This window comes from Cebus imitator, unplaced genomic scaffold, assembly GCF_001604975.1.
Source record: "Cebus imitator isolate Cc_AM_T3 unplaced genomic scaffold, Cebus_imitator-1.0 Scaffold61, whole genome shotgun sequence".
NCBI lineage: Eukaryota > Metazoa > Chordata > Mammalia > Primates > Cebidae > Cebus > Cebus imitator.
In genome coordinates this window covers 1,612,199-1,621,150 of record NW_016107376.1, presented here as the reverse complement: position 1 = coordinate 1,621,150, position 8,952 = coordinate 1,612,199, and the positions used below count along the sequence as shown (strand labels likewise).

The 8,952-nt window shown below is 41.2% G+C and overlaps 1 pseudogene; it reads left to right on the top strand.

The window, feature by feature from the left end:
- The first annotated feature begins 5,193 nt into the window (after positions 1-5,193).
- LOC108305191 lies at positions 5,194-8,094 on the top strand (annotated as a pseudogene).
- Positions 8,095-8,952: the final 858 nt, after the last annotated feature.

The window sequence follows — 8,952 nt, the reverse complement described above, 5'->3', positions numbered from 1 at the left end:
AAAAGGCCAAAAAAGACTCTATCTTGGAATACAGTAGCATCAGGGGTTGGGGATTCCACATATGAATTTTGGGGAGACATATATCAGTTTTCCTTTTCCCACTCCCCAGGCGATGAGTAGGGTTAGGAGGGTAAAGCAGCAGAGGGTCAAAATGAATGGTGGACAGAAAAAAGGGATTCCTTGGCAGTTTTCCTGCTAAAAGGTGAGGATCCCAAGCCACTTCTCTAGCCCTGAGGCCTTTCATAGTCAGCTGTCAGGCACAGGGCAGATGAGTTGTTCCTTCTTGGAACTGCTATAGTACATCCATAGGATGCCTTTTATGAGTCATGAGGTGGAAAAAAGGGTGTGCCAGATAACTCGTGGGAAGATCCTCCCAAAATTAATGTGCTGCTTAGTAATGTAGAGGTCAAGCAGAAATATTGTGAAAGTTCTAGACATTGTTAAGTCCTTTATTATGGTTCATCTTGCTACCTAAGAAATAGTTTTTTTGCAATCCTTGCGAACGTTTGCAGTATCTACAGCAATACCAGAGATCATGTTTATGGTGGGCCGTGAGCTTCTTAGATAGGTATCTAATTCAGCTTTGCATTTCCTGGCGCAGGGACAGAGGCTGTCCACAGTTGGTGCTAAAACATGAATTCTGATGTTTGTTAAGTGGCTTCCCCCACCCCATGCATTATTATCGTAACTACTTGGGAAATAATTTGTGGCATTTGAAAAGCAATTTGGAAATTTTAGAGATAACCAAATCCCTTTTAACCTTACCCTTGTAAACAAAAGCATATTTATATTATACTGTCATCCTTTGGTATCTGCGAAGATTAGTTCTAGGACGTCCTGCAGATAACGAAATCTGCAGCTACACAAGTCCTTGATATAAAATGATCTAGGATTTGCGTATAACCTATGCACATCCTCACATATACTTTATTTTCTGTTTTTGGGAGATGGAGTTTCGCTTTTGTTGCCAGCCTGGAGTGCAATGGCATGATCTCAGCCCCCTGTAACCTTCGCCTCCCAGGTTCAAGCCATTCTCCTGCCTCAGCCTCCTGGGTAGCTGGGATTACAGGTGCCCACTACCATGCCCAGTTAATTTTTGTAATTTTAGTAGAGATGGGGTTTGACCATGTTGGCCAGGATGGCCTTGAATTCCTGACCTCAGGTGATCTACCCCGTTGGTAGATTATAGGTGTTGAGCCGCCACACCCAGCCTTTCACATATACTTTAAATCATCTCTGGATTACTTATAATAGCTCATACAACGCAAATGCAGTGTAAATAGTTATTATCATATATTGTTTGGGGAATAATGACAAGCAAATAAAAGCCTGTACATGTCCAATGCAGACACAATTTTTTTGGAATATTTTTGATTTGCAATTGGTTGAACCCATGAATGCAGAATCCATGGGATCCACGGGACCCACGGATATGGATTGAGAGTGTGTGTGTGTGTGTGTGTGTGTGCACGCGTGCGCGTGCGCTCGCATGTGTGCATGCACATTAGATCGTGGCTAAAATCCATTTGTAGATAAGGAAACTGAAGTTTGCAGAATTTGATGATTATCAGGACTAGAACTCAGATATTATGCTTCTCTTTTACTTCATTATGCTAGCATAAGTTTTAAAATGTAAATCTGTGGTTACTTAAGCATCAAGTCTGAAATGCTTAAACGTTGCATTTAAACTGCAGAGCATGCTGTTGCCCAACACAAATAGAATTTCCTTCGAGAGTGGGTGCCAGATCATTTCCCCTGGATATTAATAAGGTGAGTAAAAAGTGTTTAAATAAGCTGCCTTCGAGTTTAGCATTGGTCTCTGAAGGAGAAAAAGATAAAAGGAATTTGTCAGAACAACAGCAGCAAAAGTTTGAGACATTGCTTTTGTGTGGGAAAAGATCCTCCTTGCTGTGCAGAAATCTCTAGAAATGTTGCACTCTAGGGTTTGAGACGCTGAGATAAAGCAATAAAAAATAAGCTTGCTTTCTTACGAAAACTGAGCTGAAAACCAATGAGGCAAGAATAGTGCCAAGGTTCAGCTACGTTTTGACCTCACTTGCCCACCCATGTTCAGATTGTCCAGTCATGAAGTGAAATGAGTTTGTCTGTTTTTGTCTGTTGGACATTTGTCTCCACAACAAGCTCACTCAGTGATTTAAAGGCAAGGATGCTGTATATCAAGGCCTTGTCCAAATGTGGTTTTCCAATCAGTGTAAGAGCCTGAGACTCTGGTATGACAATTGACTAGATAATTCTACAGACAAATTGTTGTTAATACTTGCATATATTTAATTACTTAATTTATATGCCACCACGTTCCACAAATGGTATGAAGCAACTTAATTATGATCTTTATGTAGTTCTTGACATTTCATGTGTCTTAGCAGGTTTTTTGTTAAGTTTGAATGATGAGTCTCTGAGGTCAGTATTAACGGTCCATTTTTAAAGCAGGAGAAACTATAGTTTATGTAGATTAGTTGACTTGCTTTGCTATGAGGTAGTTATTACTGTTGTCTTCCTACTGGTGGGAAAGTGAAGCTTAAAGGAAAGAAGTAAATTGTTAAAGAAGATACACGTGGTTTGAGGTGATTCTGAGAGGTAGACTTTCCACTCAAATCTACTAACCCCTATGGTATCCTTCTCAAAATGGAACCAGGTTGCTCTTCTGTTGATTTTAGCCGTAAAAAAAAGTGTCATTCTGTTGATTCATATTTGTAAACATGATGTTTTAGAACAGGGATGCAGTTTACAATGAATTTCGAATTATTTTGGCAATATGAGACACTCCATTTTTATTTCTAAAATCCTAGTCCATCCAGATAATTATGCTTGTGTTTACTTGTATGATTTTATCCAATAAATACTAAGAGAAAGTTAACCATGGTAGAAAAACCTCTGCTGTCTTATTTGCGGAGAAGTCCTAGGTTGGTTTAAATTAGAAGTCCTAAGTTTTTATTTTTTATTTTTCTTCTTTTTGAGACAGGGTCTTGCTGTTGTTGCCCAGGCTGGAGTCCAGTGGTGCAGTTATGGCTCACTGCAGCCTCCACCTGCCAGGCCCAACTGATCCTCCCACCTCAGCCTCTCAAGTAGCTGGGACCACAGGTGCATGCAACCACACCTGACTAATTTTTTATAGAGATTGGATTTCACTATGTTGCCCAGGCTGGTCTCAAACTCCAAGGATCAAACAACCCACCTGCCTCAGCCTTCCAAAATGCTGGGATTACAGGCATGAGCCACCATGCCTGGCCTGTAGTTGACTTTTGAAAAAGGGGTTAGAGTAGTGTGTTAACTTACGCTGTTTATCTTGTGCTCTCCATAAATACATTTTTAACTTAGCGAAATATAGTTGATTACCTGTGACTCATTTTTTTTATGATGAAAGTGTAATTAGTTTCTAGGCCGGGCGCAGTGGCTCACACCTGTAATCCCAGCATTTTGGGAGGCTGAGGTGGGTGGATCACTTGAGGTCATGAGTTCAAGACCAGCCTGGCCAATATGGTAAAAACCCCATCTCTACTAAAAACACAAAAAATTAGCTGGGTATGGTGGTGTACACCTGTAATCCCAGCTACTTGGGAGAATCACTTGAACCTGGGAGGTGGAGGTTGCAGTGAGCCCAGATAGTACCGTTGCACTCCAGGCTGAGTGACAGAGTAAGACTCTGTCTCAAAAAAAAAAAAAAAAAAAGTAATTGGTTTCTAATTACATTTATTATGTTGGCGCAAAAGTAACTGCAGTTTTTGCCATTACTGTCAGTGGCAAAAACTGCAGTTACTTTTGCACCAACCTAATAAGAAATTGTTTAAGAGGTGACAAAGGAAACAGCATTGGATACTATCCCTTTTGAAATCTGAACGTCTTTTCGTAGATACTAAAAGCCCAAGGTCACTTCAAGAGACATTTTCCGAGAGCTATTTACCATGTATATAGTCAAAGTAAATAATTGAATGAGTTGTCTGCTTTTTGCTGAATAGTATGTAACCATAAATATTCTAACAGCTATTAGAATAATATAAGATTCTATTATTCCTGGCCATAGAAGATTCTGACTCTAAGAGACAGATATAAATGAACCCGGAACTGTGCAGCTCAGCCCCCTACCTCCTCTAGAGGTTGCTCCAACCTAGCCTCTGTCCTCCTCTGTCTGGAGTGGGGTTGTCGTCCTTACGATTTGATGCAAACTGCCATTTATCTTCTTTATTTTATTGATGTCAGGGGTGTCAGATTTGAAATGCCCACTGAAGGGATCCTCTAAGAAGGGCCTGGAGCTAATGCCAGGGAGTGCTGCACTAATGCTCTTACGGACATGGTAAGCATTTCTCTGCAGCCCAGTTGTTGATGTTACCTGGGCAAGATGCCTCTTTCTGGGTGGCTGAGACCAGCCACTGAGATGGCATGAGTTCAGTCTCCTGCAACAGGTGGCAGCCTTTATGATTTTTTACACACTCGCATTCTGCTTTGTAAATGGCTTTTAGGATGGAAAAGTAATCCTGCAGTCTCAGCATGCGTACTTGAACCATTCTCACAGTCTTCAACTCCAATTGAGATCTTTCCATCTTGCATCAGCTCCACTTCTTCTCTGGAACTGTCCTTTTATTATTATTATTATTTTTTTTTTGAGACGGAGTTTCACTCATGTTACCCAGGCTGGAGTGCAATGGCGCGATCTTGGCTCACCGCAACGTCCGCCTTCTGGGTTGAGGCAATTCTCCTGCCTCAGCCTCCTGAGTCGCTGGGATTACAGGCACGCACCACCATGCCCAGCTAATTTTTTGTATTTTTAGTAGAGACGGGGTTTCACCATGTTGACCAGGATGGTCTCGATCTCTTGACCTCGTGATCCACCTGCCTCGGCCTCCCAAAGTGCTGGGATTACAGGCGTGAGCCACCGCGCCCGGCCCCTTTATTATTTTTATAGTTTTTGGTCAGTCACCTCCCTAGGATTCTGCCAACAGATGAGCTGTAGTTCTTCTCAAAGCTTTTATAACGAGTAGGTGACTAGCTTTTTACTTCCTAATATACAATGTAGACTTTTGCGACTATGTTGTGAATAATTAAATTGAGAGTGTTCTACAATCACTAGGGAAAAAAATTAAGTGTAAAACATAAACATTAGATGGTGTTGGACCTGTTGGTCTGATGTGAATGCAAGGAAAAGAAAGGAGGAGGTTCTGAGTTTCAGTTGCTAAAATGTTCTGGTGTGGAGGCCTTGTGGTGGGTGCTTTGAAGCAGAAGCTGGTCCCCTTGGTACAGATGATGTGCGTCTGCAGCCCAAGGCACAAGAACTGGCTTCTAGGCAACTTATTCCAGCGATGGCATGTTCCTCTAGAACTCCAGATGACATGACAAATGGCTAGCTCTGGTGCACCAAGGGGCAGAATAGATAATTCTGTGTGAAGTCCTTATTTTGGGCTTATCAACAGTAGGAGCTGGTGCATATGCCTACAAGACTATAAAAGATAACCAGAAAAGACACCATGAAAGAATGCTAGGATTAGGGCTGACATCAGAAGAGAAGCAAAAAGGGCCACATTATCTGCTTTAGGTGGAGAGCCAGTTCCTCAAGCCAGCATACCAAGTCATGTCCCTTTCCTGCTAACTGGTGGAGGAAATGCTGCCTTTGTTGTAGCCAGAGCCACCTGGGCTCGAGATCCTGAGGCTGGGGTCCTAATTATGTCTGAAGATCCTGAGCTGCCATACATGTGATCTCTTCTTTCAAAAGAAACATGATACAAAAGTTGACAAATGGGACCTAATTAACCTAAAGAGCATCTGCATAGCAAAAGAAACTATCAACAGAGTAAACAGCCTACTGAAAGAGAGAAACTATGCATCTAACACAGGTCTAATATCCAGAATCTATAAGGAACTTAAACAAATTCTCAAGCAAAAAACAACCCCATTAAAAAAAATGGATAAAGGACGTGAATAGACACGTTTGAAAATAAGACATACACACGGCCCAATAAGCATATGAAAAAATGCTCAACATCATTAATTATTAGAGAAATACAAATCCAAACCGCAACGACACACCATCTCACACCAGTCAGAATGACTGTTATTAAAAAGTCAAAAAATAACAGATGCTGGTCAGCTTGCAGAGAAAGGGAATGGTTATACGCTGTTGGTGAGAGTGTAAATTAGTTCAGCCAGTGTGGAAAGCAGTTTGATGATTTCTGAAAGAACTTAAAACAGAATTAACCTTCAACCAAGCAATTCTATTACTGAGTATATACCCAAAAGAATATAAACCATTCTACCATAAAGACACTTGCATGTGTATGTTCGTTGCAGCACTGTCCACAATAGCAAAGATATGGAATCACCCCAAATGCCCATCAGTGGTAGACTGGATAAAAAAATGTGGCACCTATCCATACACCATGGAACACTACATAGCCATAAAAAGAATAAAATTACGTCCTTTGCGGCAACATGGATGGAGCTAGAGGCCGCTATCGTAAGTGAAATAACATAGGAACAGAGAACCAAATATCACATGTTCTCACTTAAAGGTGGGAGCTAAACACAGTACATATGGACACAAAGAATAGAACAGTGCACACTGGGGCCTATTTGAAGGTGGAGGGTGGGAGGAGGGTGAGGATCAAAAACCACTTATCAGGTACTATGCTAATTACTCGAATGATGAAATAATCTGTACGGCAAACCCCCATGATGTACAATTTACCTGTGTAACAAACCTGTGTGTGTACCCTTGAACCTAAAATAAAAGTGAAAAACAAAAATTCCAAATGAACTGTGGTTTTCAGATGACTCAAATGTCACAGAGACACTGATTCAGACAGTGGAATGGAAAAAGAGAGAAGCATGTATTTCCAGGCACCTCTTTCTGTGTCTCTGCTCAGGACTTGCCTCACATTGAGAATGGTTGGTGTGGCCATGCTCACCAGCAAGAAGGTGGTATAGCTGAAAGTGAGAGGCAACTTGGTGAAACTTAATGATGGCTCTCAAATAACCTGTGAAAACTGCTTGATTGCAACAAGAGGTCCTCCAAGAAGTCTGTGTGATATTGATGAAGCTGGATCAGAGGTGAAGAATAGAGCAACACTTTCCAGAGAGACTCGAGACTGTAGAACTTTGGAGAAGATTTCACAGGAAGTCAAGTCAATTATGATTATTGGTGGGGGCTTGCGTGGTGGTGAACTGACTGGCCTGTGCTCTTGGCAGAAAGGGTTGGAGCCTTGGGGACAGAAGTGATTCAACTGTTTTCTGAGAAAGGAAATATGGGAAAGGTCTTAGCAAATCCCTCCACAACTTTTCTGTGGCTACAGAAAGTCAGATGAGATGGGGTTAAGATGATGCCCATTGCTATTACGCAGTCTGCTGGAGTCAGCAGTGGCAAGCTACTCATCGCGTTGAAAGAAGGTAGAAACTGATGACACAGTAGCAGCTCTGAGCCTGAAGCCCAGTGTTGAGTTGGCCAAGAACTGGTGGGCTGGAAATAGACCCAGATTTTGGTGGCTTCTGGGTAAATGCAGAGCTATACACATGCTCAGACATTTGGGTGTCAGGGGATGCTGCATGCTCTAAGATAGACATTTGGGGAAGAGGTGGTTAGAGCACTGTGATCATGGTTTTGTGAGTGGAAGATTAGCTGGAGAAAATATGACTGGAGTTGCTAAGCTGTACTGGCACCAGTTAGTGTTCTGGAATGATTTGAACCCTGATTCTGGCTATGAAACTATCGGCCCACAGTTGGTATTTTTGCTAAAGCAGCTGCACAAGACAACCCAAACTCTGCCACAGAGCAATCAGGAACTGTTGTCCGATCAGAGAGTGAAACCGTGTCCCAGGCCTCAGAAATTCCTCTTTCTCCCAGCACCCCTGCAGTTCCAAGGCTACACTCCAGGGAGAGGACTATGGCAAAGGTGGCACTTCTGATCCCAGGAACAGAGTGGTCGTGGGGATCATGCTATGTGGAACATCTTTAACCCAGTGCCAATTATAAGGAAGACCGTTGAGGATGGTGAACAACTTGAAGATCTCAATGAAGTGGCCAAACTAATCAACATTCATGAGCACAGAAGCCCACAGTGGAATAGACAAGCACTTCAGCGTCCCTGAGAGTGCGTTGCATTGGTAAAGGAGCATTTTTTTTTTTTTAAATTCAGTAAGTTTTCTCTCTGTGTATGAATGTGAATAATCAAGTCTCTCATGAATATTTTGAACCATGTAGGCAAATTCTTAATTTTCACATCATGAAAAAAATCTGATTCTTCTAAAAAAAATTAAACAGGAATTAGACATTAAACATTAAACAAAACACTCAACAGAAATAAAAATGATGTTAAAACTTAGGGGCGACCAAGATAACATTTCACAAACATTTTTTGTAAACACATAGTTCTAGGCTTATTCTCAGGCATGCTGGAAATTTGAGTGATTCACATATAGTGTCTTTAAAATGGTCATTGGCCTATTTTACTCAGAATATGTTGAATGCAGCTTTCGTCTAAAGATTGGGAAACAGATACGCGTTTTGAGGCTTGTGTGAGAACCTTCCGTGGGCTTTTGAAGAAAGGCTCTTCCCAGTATTGACTTTACTTTTGGAATCTAGGACACAGCTGAAATTGCTTAGTGCCAATGACTGTCTCATCTGGAGTAATCTTTCTCACAATCTTTTTTGGCCTAATAGATATTTCAGTTTCACATATTTGCCAGACATCAGCTTTGTTTTCTTCTCACTGTTTCCTTGAAGAGAACTGATAGTTCATTGGAATGAGAAAATAAAAACAAAACAACCAACTTTACTTTCTAAAGCAATAGTGCTTTGGAACTGATTATAGTTTAACATGAGATAAAATAGCCTTGTTCATCTAATAAACTTTGGAGCCCTTAGTATATATCCAATCATTACCTAATTTAGCATTGAAAACCAATAGTTTTTGTGTATCCTTTCCCCAGTAGATTGATATTTGGGTT